General features: G+C 41.8%; 1 protein-coding gene across 2 annotated transcripts in view; it reads right to left on the minus strand.

Annotated features, from left to right (window-relative positions):
- Positions 1-489: 489 nt before the first annotated feature.
- Positions 490-24451, minus strand: part of LOC126100292 (fas-associated death domain protein) — a 57385-nt gene continuing 33423 nt past the window's right edge. The window contains exons 5-6 of one of the 2 annotated variants that reach the window (XR_007522146.1): positions 613-696; positions 490-564 (exon numbers count right to left, since the gene is read on the minus strand). The gene's annotated coding sequence lies outside the window, so the exon portion shown is untranslated. Of the gene's footprint in view, positions 697-24451 lie in introns of both variants that reach the window. The other variant, XM_049910899.1, reaches the window with a different exon arrangement.

Raw genomic sequence — 24451 nt, forward strand, 5'->3', positions numbered from 1 at the left:
TGATGTGATTATCCAAGAGACTGACAGATACAGTGTTGCCAATTACAAGTCACTAGAGTGCTTCATTGTCCCACGAAAGAAAATTTTTTAACATATTTTTTATTGTACTACAATATATTTCTCTTAAGTTCAAAAAAGATCCCTGTATGAATTAACATTTTTCCTTGTTACTTTCGCTGTTAGCGTATAGTTGTGTAAGTCAGTTACGCAAAATCAATATATCCATCCTGGACTGTGTTCTACATGTCTGTGGATGTAATTAACCTTTTGCTTGTGAAATAATGAACAATGAATGTATACAATAAGAAGTAGCACGAGATTTTATAACTCTTTATATGTAACTGGTTGCAGCAGATTATAATTCAGAGTAAAATTAAAGGTTATCAATGTGAATAATAGTAGTCTCAAATGACATACATAGTCTTAACCTTTAATCAAAATGCAAGAGAACTCTATTGATTCTAAAATGTACCACAATATTAAAGTTACTTCAGATTAATTATTCACTTTATTTACAAAAATAAGATTTCATTTACAACATACAATTTAGCTTAGGCACTCATATCACAATATTATCACATTCATGGACTCAAGAAATGAAGCCTATGAATGTCACAACATTTCTTCACCTTGGAATATTTTTAAATAAGCAGATCGCTGATCTGATGGAGACCCATACTGTAGGCTATGGTTTATCTGAAACAGTCACATGTCATAAATATTAAAAATATGGCTTGCCTCTTAGACAGAGAAGAAATAATAAATGTATAAATTACTACAATATAAATATGTAGAAAGGAGCAAAATATAAACAGAGATGTGAAAGGATGGTGTGCACAGATTTCCCTTTATATGCAAAAGGGGGGCACAAAGTGGAAAATGAAATTTCTACGTTGGAAAAATTGCTGCATGCTTACTTTTATGGAAAATATGAATTTGACAGACTATTACATGATATTAAGGCCTTCAATAATTTCTTTCCATGCTAGCACAAAAGACAAAACAACATTCATCTGAACTCACAAAATTCGAAAAGAGATGAGAAAGTAGATAATGTTAGATCCCTTCACGAATATGAAAGGTGGATTTCAATCTACTGTACTTCCTTTGGAGAGTTCATATTAAGATGAAGATAAATGGTTTTGAGAAAAACAAGTAGGAAAACATTTTTATTTTGAAGAGTATACTAGTTGTAAACTTTTTTGATCTTTTATTTATGAGATTTTCAAACGAGAAATACGAATTTTATTTGTTTCATGATGTGTTGATGTCCTGTGCATATGTAGACTTCCATGGTCATTGTCATCTTCAGTAAAATTGTTCCAGAGATGTGACCACATAATCATGTTATGTATAGTTCAATGTTTTGACCATTTACAATAGTGGCTAAAATGACAGTGCGGTCAACAACCTAGGAAAGTTTTATTGAAGGCAAACACAACTCAACTTAAAATACAAATTGCCAGAACGAAAATAACATTCGAACAACAGCAGCAGCTGCAGATGGGAAATGGGCACGGAAAGGGATGGGGTCTACAGTATGCTACTAATAGATAAAAGCTATTTCCAGAATGAATTTGTCACTTTCAAATGAAGAACACACAGTAAAGAAACTGCAGAGTGGTTATAACTACGCTTTCCCTACTTGAACCGGTGTAGAGGCAAACTATTTATCATACAGATACCTAACCTCACAGGAATAACATTCAGACTGTGCACTGCAGGATTTGTGTTGTTAATAGTGTAGGTGTCGTGACTTGCTGCTAAGCAATGCTACTGGCACAGCGACAGGGGGGGAACTCTGAACCCAAGGATCAAGGATACGCCATGTGAACGGCACACGTTACTGTGATCTCCTTCACCAACATGTAATCCCTGCTCTTGAGCAGAGAGATGTTTTGGACCCAACTGTTTTTATGGATGATGGAACTCCTCCTCTCAGAGCTTGGGAGGTAACTGGATTACACTGTAACACATTTGGAGAAAACTAAATCACTTGCTGATCATTCCAAACTGTGTGGCGTTCAAGATCATCAGATTTGAACCTGTGTGATTTCTGGCTGGGGGATTACCTTAAGGACAGAGTTTATCATTGGGACATATTGTCAGTTTGAATATAATAAACTTTCTTGAAGTTAAGAAGCTTATGTCTACGAATCAGCACGGTTTTAGAAAGCATTGCTCGTGCAAAATGCAGCTTGCCCTTTTCTCACGTAATATACTGAGAACTATGGATGAAGGACACCAGGCAGATTTCATATTTTTAGATTTCCGGAAAGCGTTTGACATGGTGACCCATTGCAGGGTGTTCACAAAAGTATGAGCATATGGAATAAGTTCTCATATACGTGAGTGGCTCGAAGACATCTTAAATAATAGAACCCAGTATGTTGTCCTTGATGGCGAGTGTTCATCAGTGTGTCCCAGGGAAGTGTGACAGGACCACTGTTGTCCTCTATATACAAATGATTTGGCGGACAGGGTGGGCAGCAATCTGCGGCTGTTTGCTGATGATGCCATGGTGTGCGATAAGGTGTCAAAGTTGAGTGATTGTAGGAAGATACAAGAGGACTTAGACAAAATATCCAGTTGGTATGATGAATAGCAGATAGCCCTAAATGTGGGAAAATGTAAGTTAATGCAGGTGAGTAGGAAGAAGAAATGTGTAATGTTTGGATAAAGTATTGCTAGTGTCCTGCTTGACACTAGCCATGATGTTTAAATATCTGGGCATAGCACTGTGAAGTGATATGAAGTGGAACACGCTTGTGGAAACTGTGGTAGGGAAGGTAAATGATTGACTTCGGTTTTTTGGGAGAATTTCAGGAAACAGTTGTTCACATGTAAAGGGGACCGCATATAGGATGCTGGTGCAACCTATTCTTGAGTACTGCTTAAGTGTTTGGGATCCATACCAGCTTGGATTGCAGGAAGACATCGAAGCAATTCAGAGCAGACTGCTAGATTTGTTACTCATAAGTTTGGACAATGTGTAAGTATTACAGAGATGCTTTGGGAACTTAAATGGGAATTCCTAGAGGGAAGGTGAGGTACTTTTTGAGAAACATTGAGAAAATTTAGGGAACTGGCACTTGAAGCTGACTGCCGAACAATTCTACTGCTCCCAACATACATCGTGAGTAAGGACCAGTCATTTTTCCCTCACTCTACTTGTGAGTGGAACAAGAGGGGGAAATGGCAAGTAGTGGTACACGGTACCCTCCACCACGCACCTTATGGTGGCTTCCGGAGTATCAATGTAAATGTAGATGTACATTAAAAGATTGAAGATAAGCATAATGAGAGAGGTAGCCAACATCACACCCGAGATATTTTGGGCAGCAGTAGAGCAATCTCTAGTGTGGTTTCAGGCTGTCATGGATGCAGATGGTCATTACACTGGACAACATTTGTAACCTGAAACGTAAATAGGGTACACAATTAACAAATGTTATATCCTCATGTGGAAATTAAAATGTTTCTTTCAATGGTATATTCGCTGTTTTCTTCTACATGTTCTTACAAATGTTTCCACAAAGTTTCATTGTCTGACAATTACTCGTTTTTTTGGGGGACCTCTGCAGTGGCGAAAGTTTGAAGTGCTTGTACTGGAACTGACTTTGAACTTGCACCCTTGTGCTACATGGACAATGCTCTCACAGGCTGACCTATTCAAGTGCATTTCAGAGCCTTACTAAAAGCTCCAATCTGTCACGATGTCTCTTGGGCATGGTGCTTTTTGCTTACTCTGCTGGAGCAGCGCCTCTGAGAGGAAGGATACTGATGTGTCGACAGAAGAGCCGACACAGTGTTATTTTGAGGGGGCCGATATGCACGCTATAAGCTCACCCAGAATATCGTGAAGTCTGAAACAGGACGCTCAATGAATGCTAATAAGAAAAGAACGTAATGTCTGTTTACTTAACTTTAATCCATCCTTCTGGTATACATCGTTCTTGTTGAGACATGCTTTAGACGATAATTATCAATTGCTATGTAAGGCTAATGGCGCCTTGCTAGGTCGTAGCCATGGACTTAGCTGAAGGCTATTCTAACTATCTGCTCGGCTAATGAGCGATGCTTCGTCAGTATAGTCGCTAGCAAAGTCGTCGTACAACTGGGGCGAGTGCTAGTCCGTCTTTCTAGACCTGCCATGTGGTGGCGCTAGGTCTGCAAGTACTGACAGTGGTGACACGCGGGTCCTACATGTACTAATGGACCGCGGCCGATTTAAGCTACCACCTAGCAAGTGTGGTGTCTGGCGGTGACACCACAGATACGATGCAGATTTTTAATTTGTCAAGAAAGTGCCTCAATCATTCATAAGCCAATGTGCTTCAAGTTGAGATGGCAATAACACAGAAACACAAGGCATATTATATTCTCCGTTCCAACAGGTGTAATTTAGTTATAAATGAGCATCACAATTTTCACTGGCATTGCTCCTCCTAAGGCATAAGGGGCACATTGCAGCATTGGCCACCAGGTTTGCCGGATCTAATGGTATGCGATTTATTTTTGTGCGGCTTTCTGAAAGACTGTCTTGGTGCACACCTTCGAACAACTTTCAGTAAAGTGTGACATTTGATGGATTTTTAAAACACATTATATTTTAAAAATTTTTATGATCCTACTTGCTAAGGTCACAACAGTCTTCTCCCTGGTTAACTAAATCTTATTCAAATCCTCAGTTACACAACTGGCAAAGAAAATACACTTGAGTATATTTTTCAACATCTACCAACAGGAAAAATCCTTTGGGACTGGGAAAAAAAAAATCCATAAACACTTTACGAAAGACTGGAAAAGTGACAACAGCTGTACACTCATTGCTACGGAACATAATGAAACTCAGTGGGAGCAGGTAGCAGCAATAACGTAGAAACCGAGAACTCAGTGCAGAGGTCGGAATAGAGTAAAACACCAAGTGTGGAATGTGGAAATGGAGACACTTCACGCCACCTGTCCCCTTGCAGGGTAAGCTGTTATATCAGACCGCACACCCGGAACGGTTATCGTAAGTGACTTACTGCCAGTTATGACACCCAGTCACCTTCGGGAAGACACCGATACCTTACCAAATACGGTCGTAATGAGAGACTCCAGTGTGATGCACTAACAATGCCAACATCGCACAACTGGCAGGGGACATCACATTCCAGCCTGATCCAACCACCGGGGCTATAATTAGGGTCTCCTGGGCTCTGGGACTCGAGGGTGACACGGCCATCACCGCTTCTTGCCATGCTGTGAACCAGCGTTATGGGCCTATCTGTGACACAGTTTATGCAGCCAGCATGAGCGCCTGCTCAGCAGCCGGGTGCCGATGCCATTTGGCCTGGTGGAATTGATGGCTATCCATTGTATACATTAATAATTAAGTAGCACTGCAGATCATCAATGCCATCATCAATTGTTGGACCTACTGCTTCACCAGCAGCAACTAGCAGTCCACCACCAGTGACCCTGTGCTTCATACAACTGGTGTCATTACACTGCCGAGATTGAAGATGGAAGACGTCTGAGGTTCGGCGACAGGTGATCTTGTGCTCCATTGCCAATAAGTGCCAAGTTCGAAGAATTCTTCTGGGATCTGTTTCGTTATCACCTATCCTTTGTTACCTTGCGTCGTTTTGGGTGTACATGTGAACTAGTGGTTAATAAGCATTATGGATACGGAAAGGGCGGCGAAGGAAGTTTCAGTGCAAAACCCAATACAGCACCAAACTGACCATAGCACACTTACAAATGGAGCAGAGTCAATTAAGGTAGGAGAAATGGGAAAGGCAACTTCCTACTTTACCTGTGGGAAGAATATATTGGTATTCTTGGATAATCTGCATATGGCTGCCTCCTTAGAGGATTGGAGTGAAGATCAATTATTAAGCATGGCCAAGCTTAAACTAACAGACGATGCTAGACTTTATTTGATATGCCATGAGCAATTATGAAAGGTTTAATCTTTTGACACACTCTGGATGGGCTAACTGATAGGTATAGGAGGAAGAATATGGCCAGGTATTACCATGAATAACTCAACGAATTATGTCAGAAAAAGTTTGCTGATCGCCTTTGTAAAATCAATGTTAATATGTATGAACTTACAAACAATAATAAAACAAACAACGCTGTTCTATAAGAAATAAGGGGGAGAGCATCACATATACGATACACAAACTGGGGTGGCCATCATTAAAACAAAGACTTTTTCGCTGTGGCAGGACCTTCTCGTGAAATTTCAATCACCAACTTTCTCCTCAGAGTGAGAAAATATTTTGTTGGCACCCACCTACATAAGGAGAAATGATCATCACAGTAAAATAAGAGAAATCAGAGCTCACATAGAAAGATTTAAGTGTTCATTTTTAACACAATCTATTCGAGACTGGAACGGTAGATAAGTAGCTTAGAGGTGGTTTGATGAAACGTCTGCAGGCACTTAATTGTGAATTGCTGACTAATCATGTAGATGTTGATGCTGAAGCAGCATTCTTGAGGGGTTATATGTTGATATTTCCTGAAGATATGTAAATGAAGTTGCCAAAAACATTGAATGAAATAGTGAAGATTGCAGCAGTATTTGCAGAAATAGATGAAACTGCGAGCAAAAGAAAGGAAGGTTGTATTTAACACGGACATTAAGTGTTTCAGGGTGGTCGCACATGTCATATGAAAGGAACTGTAGGACCCGGAATTCACAAGAGAATGGGATGAACCATGGACCAGCGATACAGATGGTCGTACCGTAAGTGCAACCACAACAGAGGGGTATCTGTTGAGAGGCCAGACAACCATGTGGTTCCTGAAGAGGGGCAGCAGCCTTTTCAGTAGTTGCAGGGGCAACAGTCTGATATGGCCTTGTAACACTAACCAAAACGGCCTTGCTGTGCTGGTACTGCGAACGGATGAAAGCAAGAGGAAACTACAGCTGTAATTTTACCCGAGGGCATGCAGCTTTACTGTATGGATAAATGATGATGGTGTCCTCTTGGGTAAAATATTCCCAAGGTAAAATAGTCTCCCATTTGGATCTCCGGGCGGGGACTACGCAAGAGGACGTCATTATCAGGAGAAAGAAAACTGGCGTTCTACGGATCGGAGCGTGGAATGTCAGATCCCTTAATCGGCCAGGTAGGTTAGAAAATTTAAAAAGGGAAATGGATATGTTAAAGTTAGATATAGTGGGAATTAGTGAAGTTCGGTGGCAGGAGGAACAAGACTTTTGCTTGTGTCTGTATATGTGTGGATGGATATGTGTGTGTGTGCGAGTGTATACCCGTCCTTTTTTCCCCCTAAGGTAAGTCTTTCCGCTCCCGGGACTGGAATGACTCCTTACCCTCTCCCTTAAAACCCACATCCTTTCGTCTTTCCCTCTCCTTCCCTCTTTCCTGATGAGGCAACAGTTTGTTGCGAAAGCTTGAATTTTGTGTGTATGTTTGTGTTCGTTTGTGTGTCTGTCGACCTGCCAGCACTTTCATTTGGTAAGTCACATCATCTTTGTTTTTAGGTATATTTTCCCTTCGTGGAATGTTTCCTTCTATTATAACCATATATATATATATATATATATATATATATATAAAATAGGAGAATGGGTAAGCTACTACAAATAGCATAGTGAACGCATTATTGTGAACAAGATAGACACAAAGCCCACGCCTACTACAGTAGTGCAAGTTTATATGCCAACTAGCTCTGCAGATGATGAAGAAATTGATGAAATGTATGATGAGATAAAAGAAATTATTCAGGTAGTGAAGGGAGACGAAAATTTAATAGTCCTGGGTGACTGGAATTCGAGAGTAGGAAAAGGGAGAGAAGGAAACATAGTAGGTGAATATGGATTGGGGGTAAGAAATGAAAGAGGAAGCCGCCTGGTAGAATTTTGCACAGAGCAAAACTTAATGATAGCTAACACTTGGTTCAAGAATCATAAAAGAAGGTTGTATACATGGAAGAATCCTGGAGATACTAGAAGGTATCAGATAGATTATATAATGGTAAGACAGAGATTTAAGAACCAGGTCTTAAATTGTTGAACATTTCCAGGGGCAGATGTGGACTCTGACCACAATCTATTGGTTATGAACTGTAGATTAAAACTGAAGAAACTGCAAAACGGTGGAAATTTAAGGAGATGGGACCTGGATAAACTGACTAAACCAGAGGTTGTACAGAGTTTCAGGGAGAGCATAAGGGAACAATTGACAGGAATGGGGGAAAGAAATACAGTAGAAGAAGAATGGGTAGCTCTGAGGGATGAAGTAAAGGCAGCAGAGGATCAAGTAGGTAAAAGGACAAGGGCTAGTAGAAATCCTTAGGTAACAGAAGAAATATTGAATTTAATTGATGAAAGGAGAAAATATAAAAATGCAGTAAATGAAGCAAGCAAAAAGGAATGCAAACGTCTAAAAAATGAGATCAACAGGAAGTGCAAAATGGCTACCGTATCTACTCGAATCTAAGTCGCACTTTGTTTCCGGTTTTTGTAATCCAAAAAACCACCTGCGGCTTAGAATTGAGTGCAAAGTACGCGGAAGTTCAGAAAAATGTTGGTCGGTGCCACCACAACAAACTTCTGCCGCCGAATATATGTAGCGCTACACAGGCATGCTTTGCAGGCACTGGCGCCAAAACCTCTGCGTCAGTAAATAAATTAAATTATCCATCGAAGTAAATACAAATTCTGTATTGTTCTTCTTCGAATGTTGCAGCGTTTCAATGTACTACGAAAATCCAACTGGCAAGACTGTTAGGCATGTTTGTCAATACGGCCAACTCTACGTTCTGAATTTTTTCCTCCCTGTGAGAAGAGATAGTTGCTAATAAGAACTTTTATGAATTGTGAATCACATACAGTATTCTCTTCACCATAAGAATAATATGAACATAAACATTTTTCCACGTATTCTTTCGTGTTTGCTACTATCTCATTTAAATTCTGTCTGCCTGATAAACTACGAAACTAGAGTGAGACAACAGCAAACGCGGAAGAATATACATATCATGTCATGTTTATATTCGTATTATTCTTATGCGTAATAGTGATACAGTCTGAAATGAAGCACGGCAATTGACTTGATTTTTACATCTAAGATGACTAATTTCTGTGCAGAATGTAATATACTAAAGAGGCGTCTGAAAAGATTTTCAAACGGAGAAAAATTTTCGCTAAACTCTCGTTCAGAACATTTTCAATCATACGCACTCTATTATTTGGTTCTTGTTGATCATTATCAAAGAAAGCAGCAGTGTATGTAACAACAAATAGCAGTCTCTTGCCAGTGTTTCGGTAATGAGATGATTCCTATCTCTCTCTCTCTTTTTTTTAAAAAAAGCGGCAGTAGCGCGCACAAAAGCAAGCCATGCCGCGAGCAGCGACAGGTCGTAAACACTCACTATCAGAATGCGACAAACAATGCATGACACAGTACAGTAATGCATCTTCAGCTTAGAGTGACGTAAAAACCTATAACAAAGAGAACGGCACATAACAGATCAAAGAAAAATAAGCAATCAATTCAAACCAGACTAAGCACGTGAAAACGGAAGGGTACCCGTATAAATACGGACGGAGCGCCTGACACATAACAATGGCTACCTGGTAAAGCTTAACTGCTAAGCTTACGTCTCGAACCAAACTACTGTAGCTGTATCGTCATTCATTCAACCTAAATTGTGTTCATATTACAATGGACCAACTTTGTTTCGATTTGAAGGTGCGGCCTAAAACATTTCTCTCCCCTTGAATTTCGAGTCTCTAATTTCAGGTGCGGCTTAGATTCGGGAAATTTTTTTCCCTTGATTTCGAGTCTCACTTTTCAGGTGCGGCTTAGATTCGAGTAAATAGGGTAAGCTGGGATGGCTAGAGGACAAATGTAAGGATGTAGAGGCTTATCTCACTAGGGGTAAGATAGGTACTGCCTACAGGAAAATTAAAGAGACCTACCGAGAAAAGAGAACCACTTGTATGAATATCAAGAGCTCAGATGGAAACCCAGTTCTAAGCAAAGAAGGGAAAGCAGAAAAGTGGAAGGAGTATACAGAGGGTCTATACAAGGGCGATGTACTTGAGGACAATATTATGGAAATGGAAGAGGATGTAGACGAAGATGAAATGGGAGATACGCTACTGCGTGAAGAGTTTGACAGAGCACTGAAAGACCTGAGTCGAAACAAGGCCCCGGGAGTAGACAACATTCCATTAGAACTACTGACAGCCTTGGGAGAGCCAGTCCTGACAAAACTCTACCATCTGGTGAGCAAGATGTATGAGACATGCGAAATACCCTCAGACTTCTAGAAGAATATAATAATTCCAATCCCAAAGAAAGCAGGTGTTGACAGATGTGAAAATTATCGAACAATCAGTTTAATAAGTCACAGCTGCAAAATACTAATGTGAATTCTTTACAGATGAATGGAAAAACTGGTAGAAGCCAACCTTGGGGAAAATCAGTTTGGATTCCATAGAAATGTTGGAACACGTGAGGCAATACTGACCTTACGACTCATCTTAGAAGAAAGATTACGGAAAGGCAAACCTACATTTCTAGCATTTGTAGATTTAGAGAAAGCTTTTGACAATGTTGACGAATACTCTCTTTCAAATTCTGAAGGTGGCAGGGGTAAAATACAGGGAGCAAAAGGCTGTTTACAATTTGTACAGAAACCAGATGGCAGTTATGAGTTGAGGGGCATGAAAGGGAAGCAGTGGTTGGGAAGGGAGTGAGACACGGTTGTAGCCTCTCCCTGATGTTATTCAATCTGTATATTGAGCAAGCAGTAAAGGAAACAAAAGAGAAATTCGGAGTAGGTATTAAAATCCAGGGAAAAGAAATAAAAACTTTGAGGTTCGCCGATGACATTGTAATTCTGTCAGAGACAGCAAAGGACTTGGAAGAGCAGTTGAACGGAACGTACAGAGTCTTGAAAGGAAGATATAAGATGAACATCAACAAAAGCAAAACGAGGATAATGGAATGTAGTTGAATTAAGTTGGGTGATGCTGAGGGAATTAGATTAGGAAATGAGACACTTAAAGTAGTAAAGGAGTTTTGCTATTTGGGGAGCAAAATAACTGATGATGGTCGAAGTAGAAAGGATATAAAATGTAGACTGGCAATGGCAAGGAAAGCATTTCTGAAGAAGAGAAATTTGTTAACATTGAGTATAGATTTAAGTGTCAGGGAGTCGTTTCTGAAAGTATTTGTATGGAGTGTAGCCATGTATGGAAGTGAAACATTGGACGATAAATAGTTTGGACAAGAAGAGAATAGAAGCTTTCGAAATGTGGTGCTAGAGAAGAATGCTGAAGATTAGATGGGTAATCACATAACTGATGAGGAGGTATTGAATAGAATTAGGGAGAAGAGGAGTTTGTGGCACAACTTGACGAGAAGAAGGGACCGGTTCGTAGGACATGTTCTGAGGCATCAAGGGATCACAAATTTAGCATTGGAGGGCAGCGTGGAGGGTAAAAATTGTAGAGGGAGACCAAGAGATGAATACACTAAACAGATTCAGAAGGATGTAGGTTGCAGTAAGTACTGGGAGATGAAGAAGCTTGCACAGGATAGAGTAGTATGGAGTGCTGCATCAAACCAGACTCAGGACTGAAGACAACAACAACAACAACAACAACAATGGGATGCAGCCTCAAAAGAGATAGCATAACTCACTGTTAAACAAAACAGAAGGAGCTGTGACCACTGAGCAATGCCCCCAGTAATGGTTAGAAAGGGGCACTCTGACTCAGTGCTTAAGTAATAAGTTAGGTAAAGTTCTGTTGGATAGAGCATCTCAGGTGTCTTTTGCACGTATGGGTATTTGGATAATTTGTATTAAGTCCACCACACTGGGCTTTATGCAATATAGGTGGTTAGATGGCGATCATGTGGATTCTCTCAGGTCAATGGTAATGAGTTTCTGAGTGGGGTTGTAACTTCCGGATGGATGTTGATGTTCTTCCTAGTTTCTCCAGTGGCTACGATGTCATACTCAGGTTGGATTTCCTAGCTGCGCATCATGCAAAAGTTGACTCAGAAGCTGCATAAACTGTGTACAAGTTCCCTTAGAGTCAATTTGTGGTATGACTAGACGTTGATCTGGACTGATGTGGAAGCTCATATGCCAATAAATTCATTGCATACTGTTGATACATTGTCAGAAAATGAGGAAATGGATAAAATTTAAGTTTTGCATGATGTAGCTTGTCCTACATTCGAGAAATTAAAGGACGTAAAGTAGTACCAATAAGTACCGATAATTTCAGCTCTAAGGTCGCGAAACTTTCATACTTAGAAATAGTGGATGAGGATGAATTGGAAAGGGAATTCACACCCCACTGTGCAGCACCAGTCACTCTGTCAATTTGAATGCACTGCAGAGAAAAATAGCACATTTGCACGAAAAGAGAGGGAGAGCATAGAAAAGCTGTTACAAGAATACATAGATATATTTAACTCTTCTGGACCTTCGCCTGCCACACCAATTTGGCAGCACCATATTCCATGAGGGAACAAAGGGCATATCTATAGGAAACCATACCAGGTTCCACATGATGTAGCCTGTTATGACATAATTCATTAATCAACAGCTGAGGGATGGCATCATAGAACCTAGTATTATTCCGTGACTGGCATCTGTGGTCATTGTACCAAAAAAGTCACCAGATTGTAGGAAAGGATATAGATTCTGTTGTGACTACCATTTCTCGAATGAGAAAACAACTTCAGATATGTATGTCTGACATAAATGATACCCTAGATTATCAAACAATGGAAAATCCAGGGTTTACATACCCTTGATTATCTGGGACAACGTCATTACTTCACAACTGTGGGCCAGTAACATGCGAATGTGTACAGCCTTAGTAGTAACAAAATTCACTCTGTGGAATGAGGTGGTGTTGATACTGACATTTAGAGGCAAGCACAGAGTCATGGCTCAGACTATCACTGATTTGCAAGGCAGCCACAGTCTGGATATCATCAATTAGAGGTGGCACCTGAAGATTGTCCAAAAACTGTCCCCCCACCCCCCAACTATCTGGACTTTATTAGAATCAGTGCATGCCTTTCAGACTAAAGAATGCACCAGAGACTTTTCAGAGGCTTTTGGATGGAGTACTGCAAGGTTTAAAGCCAAAATAATGTCTCATATATTTGGATGATGTAACTGTATTTGCTAAAGACATTACGGAACATCTTTCATACTTGGAGAAGTTTTTGATTGATTATGTTCAGCAAGACTGACACTTAGTTTAGAGAAATGCCGTTTCATTTGGTCTGAAGTTCATTATTTAGTGCGCATCACTTGACACAATGGCGTTTGCACTGAAGGTTGTCTGGTGGAAGCTATGAAAAATTTTCCAACACCTACTTCACTTAAAGAATTAGTCATATCTTCACTTGGTGAACGCCTACCAAAATTCGTTCTGCACTTAACTGAAGCTGCAAGACTACTAACACAATTATTGCAAAAGGAGGTTAAATTTCAATGGTCTGAAAACTGTGAAGCGGCTTTTCAAAACTTAAAAGACTTATTCACTTCAAGTCTGGTTCTTGTTTTCCCCGATTTTCAAAAACAGTTCACATTATCCTGTGATTCAAGCAATTTTGCTCCTGGCTGCATTCTGAGACAGGAAATCGACGGTCACGAGCATTCCACAGCATACACATCTAGGCAATTAAATTCAGCTGAGAAAAACTATTCAACGATGGAGAAGGAAATGCTCACACTCACAATCGGTATAAAATATTTCAGACGTTACTTGTGTGGCAGACATTTCAAGATGGTTATAGGTCACTGATTGTACAGCACTTCAATGGCTACAAGATGGCCTTTACATCTCAGCAAATTTTATTATGAAATGATACATCATCCGGGCAGATAACGCAAAAATTCGAACTTGCTGACTCGCAAAATTTGTGTTGTGAATGCGCAGTTGTTGATGTTGACATTTGGAGGCAAACACAGTCGTGACCCACATTGTCAACGATTCACAAGGCAGCTTCAGTTAGGCACAGAAAACAGTCTCCTTTACATGCAAACAAGATGTGGGTTAAGTGGTAGTACCAGCTGAGTTGTTAATTGAAGTACTGAGGCGTGACCACGACTCAAATCTGTCCGGTCACTTGGGATGTAGGGCAATCGAATGAAAAGTAGCGCAGGCCTACTATTGTGACGCAGAAACAAGATACTGAGTGTCATGTCAAGAAGTGCATTCCATACACCCAAAGAGCAGATCAAAGCCACTGAAAGATTGCATTATGACTACCTGAAGGCGAAATGCCTTTTCAAATGCTTGGGACTGATGTGTGCAAGCCATCTGCCTGGACATCATTGGGAAACAGGAATGTGCTCAAATTATCAATCATTTGTCATGTTTTATAACTACAATATCCGTGCCTAATCAACAGGCAGAAACCACGCCTCACACGTTGGTGAATCAATGGGCGTTGAAGTATGGCACACCTGAAACAATAATAACTGATGAAGGGACAAATTAAATCGCCGATCTAATGAAACATTTGTGCCATTTACTGCATATTAAGAAGTTACAGACCAGTGCATTGCACCAACAGGAGAATGACTGCACTGAGAAGGTTCACAGAACTATAAGTAAAATGTTAAGTTATTATGTTAATTCACAGCACACTGTCCACTTCCTTTTGTAACGGGGGTGAACGATTCAGAAGTCAATCAGAGCATCGGGCTATCCCCTTACAATGTTATTTTTGGTCGAAAGATGCTTTCGCCCATTGACTTTATCAAGCTGCCCCAATGGAGCATCTACATCTACATCTACATTTATACTCCGCAAGCCACCCAACGGTGTGTGGCGGAGGGCACTTTACGTGCCACTGTCATTATCTCCCTTTCCTGTTCCAGTCGCGTATGGTTCGCGGGAAGAACGACTGTCTGAAAGCCTCTGTGCGCGCTCTAATCTCTCTAATTTTACATTCGTGATCTCCTCGGGAGGTATAAGTAGGGGGAAGCAATATATTCGATACCTCATCCAGAAACGCACCCTCTCGAAACCTGGCGAGCAAGCTACACCGCGATGCAGAGCGCCTCTCTTGCAGAGTCTGCCACTTGAGTTTGTTAAACATCTCCGTAACGCTATCACGGTTACCAAATAACCCTGTGACGAAACGCGCCGCTCTTCTTTGGATCTTCTCTATCTCCTCCATCAACCCGATCTGGTACGGACCCCACACTGATGAGCAATACTCAAGTATAGGTCGAACGAGTGTTTTGTAAGCCACCTCCTTTGTTGATGGACTACATTTTCTAAGGACTCTCCCAATGAATCTCAACCTGGTACCCGCCTTACCAACAATTAATTTTATATGATCATTCCACTTCAAATCGTTCCGCACGCATACTCCCAGATATTTTACAGAAGTAACTGCTACCAGTGTTTGTTCCGCTATCATATAATCATACAATAAAGGATCCTTCTTTCTATGTATTCGCAATACATTACATTTGTCTATGTTAAGGGTCAGTTGCCACTCCCTGCACCAAGTGCCTATCCGCTGCAGATCTTCCTGCATTTCGCTACAATTTTCTAATGCTGCAACTTCTCTGTATACTACAGCATCATCCGCGAAAAGCCGCATGGAACTTCCGACACTATCTACTAGGTCATTTATATGTTTCGCAAGTAAAAGATTTTTCAAAACGTTTTCAAATGTTTTGGTGATAGGTACACAAATGAACACAAAAACTTTAGAGCAGTAGGAGAGGGCTCATAACAAAAAAGCAGTATTACTAAAATATCAATGGGTCATATTAACCAACCCTTATGTACCTAAAGGGAAGATAATGAAATCTGTGTTGTGTTATCAGAGGCCGTTAAATTTTTTGGTTATCGAGATGCTGTTACCAGTAGATGTAAAGCTACAGCTTCTAAATCATATCAAGACTGTTCAGATCAGTAGTGTCCACCCTTTTTGAGGTGTCATAGATCCACTATCTCTTCCATTTGCAACTTTCACCAAAGGGAAAGGGGGAGTATCTGAGATTAGAAGAAGAAAAAACAGTTCTCTAACCTGATGCATCGCTACGCATCACCGAGAGCTGGAACAGTATGCTAACACTTTCCTTACCCTTACGGAATGGAATGGTCTGACCCTGGAGGAAGGTAAGGCAGTTCCAGCACCAGGTATCGAGCTAGGGATGGTGAGGAAAAGGAGTAGATGTTCACACTAATGGGTCTGCTGAGCTGGTGCAGGGATGACAGAAGCACCTGAGGTACATCCTATGATGGGAGGAGTCTTATTTATACGACATGAGACATAATCATGTCAGACCATCAGAGGACATTAAAACTAGATATCAATATGTAGGCAGTAAAAACCAAAATCAGGTGGCTGGAGGGTACCTTTGATAAGCTACAAGCTATCATAGGCTACAAGACACGAGTTTGGAGATGACCATGGGGAGTACTAATAACTACAATCAGCTTTTAGTCAACTACACAGTCAGCTTCGCCAGACCACAGAGGTAGTCCCATAGGTACAACAAAGGAGGTGTTAGATAGAGGCAGGTGGTTGCATAGTAAAAACTGTCTTTGGTACAGCCAATTCAGAGCACACATAAAAGATCAACAACACCTCGTGACAGCTGCAAGCTGATGAAGATGCTAACCAGAATGAAACAGACTTGCATATCACCTGGCTCGCCAGCCTAAAGAATGAAGTGGTAAATAACACCAGACAACTGGAATCCTTAGCAACAACACCGCTGTCCCATGTACAATCTGCAGCAGATGCCACAAACCACAACTTAGGTATACTGAGGGACCACCAAGACAATGTAGATACACAATTAGCAATTGCCAGGCTGCTCTGCACTCTCTCAGATAGTATCATCGACACTCGCATAGAAATTACTGCACACCAAGAAGCGCTGCTACACACAGCTCGGGGACATGTAACATCCATACTACGAGGGGTGACTGAAAAGTAATGCCTCCACCTTCGTAACTCTTCAACAGTTGGCAGCATTGGTATGCGGCAGTTACTAGCTTGTTCCGTAGCCTCTTCTCTACAGCTCCAGTTGGCAAGAAGCCTTAGCATTGAATGGTTGTGTTGTTACAGTATAAAGTACGGAACCTTGCGCTGATGGTCGGTCAATGCTATTTAAGCAATGTGCAGTCATTGAATTCTTGACAGCAGAATGTTGCCCCAAAGGAGATTCATCAGAGAATGAAAGCAGTTTATGGTGATTGTGTTGATGTGAGTACTGTACGTCATTGGGTGAGTAAGTTTATAAAGATAATGAGGCAGGAACATCTGACCTGAATGACAAACAAAGAGTTGGACATCCTGTGACAGCAACCACCAAGTTTCACAACCAAAAGTCGACAGATTGATTCAGGAAGATTGTCATATCACTCGGAGAGAAATTGCAAGCACAATGGGCATTTCGCAAGACCGTGTGGGTCACATTATTGCTTTGCTTGGCTATCGGAAGATCTGTGCACAATGGGTAACCCGGATGCTGACTCCTGAAATGAAAGCGCATAGACTTGAAATTTGCCAGGAACTCCTCTCGCTGTATGAGAATGAAGGTGATGCCCTTTTCCATTCAATTGTGACAGGAGACGAAACGTGGCTACACTATTATGACCCAGAGACGAAACGTCAATCTATGGAATATCAAAACAAAGACTAGCCCCAGAAAAAGAAATTCAAGACGCAGCCCTCCGCTGGAAAAATCATGGCCACAGTGTTCTGGGACGCAGATGGTGTTATCCATGTTGATTTCCTTGATCGTGGAACAACAATAAATTCATAGTGTTACATCACAACACTGCAAACTGTGAAACGACGGCTAACAAGGGTCCAAAAGGAAAAGGGAAATGTTTTTCTGCAGCACGACAGTGCCAAACCACACACTTCACATGCCATCACAGGAGAACTTCAGAGATTGAATCTCCCCACTACACGGCATCCTCCATACACCTCAGATTTAGCACCGTCTGACTTCCATCTGTTCCCGACAATGAAAGACCATCTCCGGGGACATTATTATGCCTCTGATGAAGACATTGAGAGAACTGTGAAACTGGGGTTGCGGAAACAGAGTGTCGACTTCTTCCGTGACGGCTCAAGAAAACTCGTTCGTCGTTGACAGAAATGTATTGAATCGGCTGGTGATTATTTGGAAAAGTGAATATTGGTAATTAAAGATCACATTCTAAGGATTATTTCTGCATTAGATTAATTAAAATATTCCCATCCAAACCCAATTAATGAAGGTGGTACCACATGAGCAGTTCCTAGCAGAGTTACGAACTCTTCTATAACATGGAAACCAAGGTCAGCATAATAGAAGGTGCATACTTACAAAGGAGGTGTATGTGGTCAAATGGTTGAAATGTGCTGTTCTCAGCAATTTTGTTTCCATCGTTTTATTAGGTGGCAGTCCCAGGCGTAGAGCCATTTAAAGGCAATGATGTGCTCCAAAAAGGATGCCACTTACGGCATTGGAGAGTTCACCTGCAATCTCTAATAGCCTTGGCAATGTCTATGGTCCGCCTAGGTACTGTCATCCAACAGAGGAATCTTGAAAAACAGGGAACTGCTAAGTCAGCTGTCAACAGAATGACTGCTGTTGCATTCTGGACAGCTGTTTCAGTACCTCCGTCTAGTGGGGAGCTAAGAATGACAATGGAGGTGACAGCATCCCAGTCGGCACTGCTGAGAGCCTGTCTGGGCAGGCGCCCAGGGGAGTGACGCTAAGGGACAGGAAGATCGGGAATGGTCACTACCATACATCTACATCTACATGGATACTCTGCAAATCACATTTAAGTGCCTAGCAGAGGGTTCATTGAACCACCTTCACAATTCTCTATTATTCCAATCTCGTATAGCGCGCAGAAAGAACGAACACCTATATCTTTCTGTACAAGATCTGATTTCCCTTATTTTTATCGTAATGATCTTTCTCCCTCTGTAGATCGGTGTCAACAAATGCCTTTCTTTTAATGACATCCAGCCCAAAATCCTGTATCATTTCTGTGACACTCTCCCCCATATTTTGCGATAATACAGAACATGCTGCTCTTCTTTGAACTTTTTCGATGTACTCTGTCAGTCCTATTTGGTAAGGATCCCACACTGTGCAGCAGTATTATAAAAGAGGACGGACAAGTGTAGTGTAGGCAGTCTCCTTAGTAGATCTGTTACATTTTATAAGTGTCCTGCCAATAAAATGCAGTCTCGGGTTAGCCTTTCCCACAACATTTTCTATGTGTTCCTTCCAATTTATGTTGTTCGTAATTGTAATACCTAAGTATTTAGTTGAATTTACAGCTTTTAGATTGGACTGATTTATCGTGTAACCGAAGTTTAATGAATTCCTTTTGTGGTGTCACCGCCAGACACCACACTTGCTAGGTGGTAGCCTTTAAATCGGCCGCGTTCCGTTAGTATACGTCGGACCCGCGCGTCGCCACAATCAGTGATTGCAGACCGAGCGCCGCCACACAGCAGGTCTAGAGAGACGTCCTAGCACTCGCCCCAGTTGTAGAGCCAACGTTGCTAGCGATGGTTCACTGACAAATTACGCTCTCATTTGCCGAGACGATAGTTAGCATAGCCTTCAGCTACGTCATTTGCTACAACCTAGCAAGGCGCCATTATCATTTGCTATTTATCTTGTGATGCATGTACCGTCACACCGATGTTCACCAATTATGAATTAAAGTTAAGTATCCCAGTAGTTACTTACGTTCTTTGCTACTATAAATTCCCTTAACTGTTCCAGACCTCACGCCAGCCTGTGTGAGCTTAAACGCGTGCCTTTCGGCTTCCTCTCCTAGTGGCTTGGCTGTCTTGCCAAGTCACAACACCTTTTAGCACTCATGTGGATGACCTCACACTTTAATGTATTTAGGGTCAACTGCCAAGTTTTGCACCATTCAGATACCTTTTCTACATCATTTTGCAATTTGATTTGATCTTCTGATGACTTTATTAGTCGATAAACGGCAGCATCATCTACAAACAACCAAAGACGGTTGCTCAGATTGTCTCCCAAATTATTTCCATAAATAAGGAACAGAAAAGGGCCTATAACACTACCTTGCGGAATGCCAGAAATCACTTCTGTTTTACTCGATGACTTTCCGTCAATTAATATGAACTGTGACCTCTCTGACAAATCCAGTCACATAACCGAGACGATATTCCATAAGCATGCAATTTCACTACAAGCCGCTTGTGTGGTACATTGTCAAAAGCCTTCTGGAAATCGAGAAATACGGAATCAATCTGAAATCCCTTGCCAATAGCACTCAACACTTCATGTGAATAAAGAGCTAGTTGTGTTTCACAGGAACGATGTTTTCTAAACCCATGTTGACTGTGTGTTAATAGGCAGTTTTCTTCAAGGTAATTCATGATGTTTGAACACAATGTATGTTCTAAAATCCTGCTGCATATCGACATTAACAATATGGGCCTGTAATTTAGTGGATTACTCCTATCATCTTTCTTGAATATTGGTGTGACCTGTGCAACTTTCCGGTCTTTGGGTACGGATCTTTCGTTGAGCGAACGGTTGTATATGACTGTTAAGTATAGAGCTAATGCATCAGCATACTCCGAAAGGAACCTAATTGATATACAGTCTGGACCAGAACACTTGCTTTTATTAAGTGATTTAAGTTGCTTCACTACTCAGAGGATACTTACTTCTACGTTACTCATGTTGGCAGCTGTTCTCGATTCGAATTCTCGAGTATTTAGTTCGTCTTCTTTTGTGAAGGCATTTTGGTAGGCTGTGTTTAGTAACTCTACTTTGGCAGCACTGTCTTTGATAGTATCTCCATTGCTATTGCACAGAGAAGGTACTGATTGTTTCTTGCCGGTAACATACTTCACATACAACCAGAATCTCTTTGGATTTTCTGCCAGGTTTTGAGACAAAGTTTTGTTGTGAAAACTGTTGTAAGCATCTCGCATTGAAGTCCACGTTAAATTTCGAGCTTCTGTAAAAGATCGCCAATCTTGGGGATTTTGCATCTGTTTAAATTTGGCATGTTTGTTTCATTGTTTCTGCAACAGTGTTCGCTAACCAGTTTTGTGTACCAAGGAGGATCAGCTCCGTCGTTTGTTAATTTATTTGGTATAAATCTCTCAATTGCTGCCGATACTATTTCTTTGAATTCAAGCCACATCTGGTCTACACTTATATTATTAATTTGGAATGCGTGGAGATTGTCTCTCAGGAAGGCGTCAAGCAAATTTTTATCTGCTTTTTTTGAATAGGTATATTTTACACTTATATTTGGAATCATTGTGGAATCTACAATGGATGTATTTGAGAAAACCAGGGCTACAAATAGAAAGATCAATGGTTGAGTAAATTCCGTGTGCCACAATGAAGAGTATGGGAGCACCAGTATTCAAGAAAATAAGGATGAGAGCTGCCAGCAAGTTTTCTGCAACCAGATAGTGGCTGAAGGAGCTACAGTTTGCTGGTCGTACGGCTTTGAGATCTTCCTCAGTTGCTGAAACTATTTTGGGGATGCCCTCCCATTCATCTAAACCATCTAAGGAGAAGAAAGATAAAAAGAAGTCTTCCAAGATGAAGGAGATTCCAGTGGCCCCAATGCCACCAGATCCCATACGTTCTGCTTATATGGCTGAGGCTGCCTCGGCTCACGCTGCAATCCCAATGGCACCTGAGGCTCCAGATCACACCACACAATGTATCTCAGAACTTACATGGGTTGATAGCATAACCACTCAATTTGTGGCAGCAGGTGACCATAGAGCATAAACTGACTCCTTGGTCCCTTCACATCCTCACAGTATACCGACTGCATGCTTCTCCAATGGAATTCCAGTGGCTTTTTCTGCCACCTGGCTGAGCTACAACATTTCTTAAGCTGTTCCTCTGCTTTCTGCACTCCCCTTCGGGCAACTATGGGTAAGGGTATTTTAGGATTTTACTATCCGTAATGTTTATCTCCCTCCTGAAGGTGGAGTGTCTCAGAACATATTGTCTGCATTGGTTGCCCCTCCCCCTCCTTTCCTAATTTTGGGTGATTTCAATGGCCATAGTCTTCTGTGGGTCAGGACCGTGATCCACTGTTGTCGCTGACGAGGGGAGGAGCACAAGGAACATTCACCTGCAACAGTCATCCACAGTCCCTACAGACTGGGCTGGTATCGCAACGTGAAGACATGTGCCCAAATTTCATACATTGCACAGCACGAGGGGTGAGAGGGGGTGGAGGGAGGAGGAAGGAAATGTTTGGTTTCTCATCACATTGGAATATTATCACCTTGACCTTTCCCAGCAACAAATCGCCTTCAAAGGCCACGATGAAGGCCCCAGAAGTGATCCTATTCTCCTTTTGTCCCCTACGAACACGATGGACAAAGTGTACACCCCATTACTCCAAGTTAACATGTAGCTCATTATCAGACTGCAAGAAGAGGTCACGATGGAAAATGATGTCTTGAATTATATTTAGACTACTGGAGGAAGTGATAGTCACTGGAATGTCACCCAATTTGTCACAAGCGAGCAATGCTCACAATTGGGCAAGGGATGCTACTTTAATAAAAATTGAGCCACTCTTCAGTTTGGGTATGGCTGTAATTTCCACCAACTTTTCCTCTATATTCACTACAAAGAACAAAGGCCTTGTGGGGGGAGGGGCAATCCTCATCTGTCCTTTTACAAACCAGGTACTGGTAGGAATATTTCTCTGTTTGTCGCTTGGACCTATGGTCATCTTCCAGCATAGCCAGGGAAGAAAACATTCTGGGGTCATTTCTCTCTGTGTTGAATGACTTCTTTCCTTCTGAAGAGACTGCTGGCACCATATGACCACCACTGGGAGAAAGCTTTATCTGCTTCATATACAAGTCATTTGTCATGGTGCCACTCACTACAAACAGGTTCTGTCCCTGTGAGTGTAACTCAGCCTCAGAAACAGCTACCTGGCCAGTAATCTGTTGCTCGAAGTCCCCATGCCCCAGTCATGACAGGTACGTGCTCCATGGTACACATGTGACGTTTCTAGCCCAGATACCAACAGTGCGATACTTGCATGGTAAGGGAGCTATCACTGTGCATGTACTTGATTACCCCCCTCCCCTACGCTGGCTGACCTTCCCTGCACAATCTGCACTACTGAAAAATTATTTGGAAGAGGGGTGGCAGGTCAGACCCAACAATGAGGACCATGTATTTATTAATGAAAAGGTGTAGTGTGCTGGAAGTGAAATGGAAAACTAGGTTCCTGAATCACGTTCCAGGTCCAAGACGGGTCTGCATCAAGAAAACTTCTGATGGAAAGGCACACAGGGAAATGGATAGTGGAAGCATAGGCTTGCAGCACACAGAGGGAAGTATGCTTGCAAAGACTGAGGCTCCGTGAGAGTCAAGCAAATACTCACAAATGAATTGTAGGCCTCTTCAGGAAAACCATAAAAGGGAGGAAATTGTAGAAACCCAAGACTTAGAACAGGAGTAAAAAGGATGCCCAGCATGCTGATGGTCAAAAAAGTCCTACACAGACAGGCACTATCCCCCAGGCCTAGCTCACAAACAGATTTCCTATGCAATTTCCTCTCATACCTCCAATCCTTCCTCCACCACCCCCAAGAACCAGTCACAGAGGAGAGCCCCGTTCATCACCCAGTACCATCTCAGTGGAACAACTGAAACACATCCTTCGCCAGTATTCTGATTATCTATCATTGTGCCCTGAAATGAGGAACATCCTACCCTAGGTCCTTCCCATCCATCCTACAGTGGTATTTCATTGCCCACCCAACAACATCATAGCCCATCCCTATGCCACTCCCAAACCCAGCCCCTTGCTACAAGGATCGTATCCCTGTGGAAAACTGAGGTGCAAGACCTGCCCAGTCCACCGACCTAGCACTACTTATTCCAGTCCTGCCATAGGTTTATCCTACCTCATCAGGGGCTGGGCCATCTGTGAAAGCAACTATGTCATTTATCAGTACTGCTGCAATCATTGTACAGCTTTTTATACTGGTATGACTACCAACCATCTGTCCATCGGGATGAACGGTCTCTGCCAAGCTGTAGCCAAGAGTAAAGTAGACCATGCTGTGGCAAAACATGCAGTTGAACATAACATGCTTGTCTTCAATGGCTGCTTCACTACCTGAGCCATCTGGATCCTCCCCTCCACCATCAGCTTCTCCGGACTGCGCTGATGGGAGTCATCCTTACAACACATTCTCTACTCCCGTAATTATAATGGCCTGAACCTACACCAACATACTGACCCCCACCATCCATCAAACAGTTTACACCCCTTCTGCTCTATCATCTCGTCCCCAATCTCGTCTCCCATCCTTTTTGTTTGCTTAACACATCTGACCATCTTTTCCTGCTCCTCTTCTTTTTCGCTCTTTTTTTCCCCATCTTCCTGCCC

Source organism: Schistocerca cancellata, chromosome 9 (assembly GCF_023864275.1).
Source record: "Schistocerca cancellata isolate TAMUIC-IGC-003103 chromosome 9, iqSchCanc2.1, whole genome shotgun sequence".
Classification (NCBI taxonomy): domain Eukaryota; kingdom Metazoa; phylum Arthropoda; class Insecta; order Orthoptera; family Acrididae; genus Schistocerca; species Schistocerca cancellata.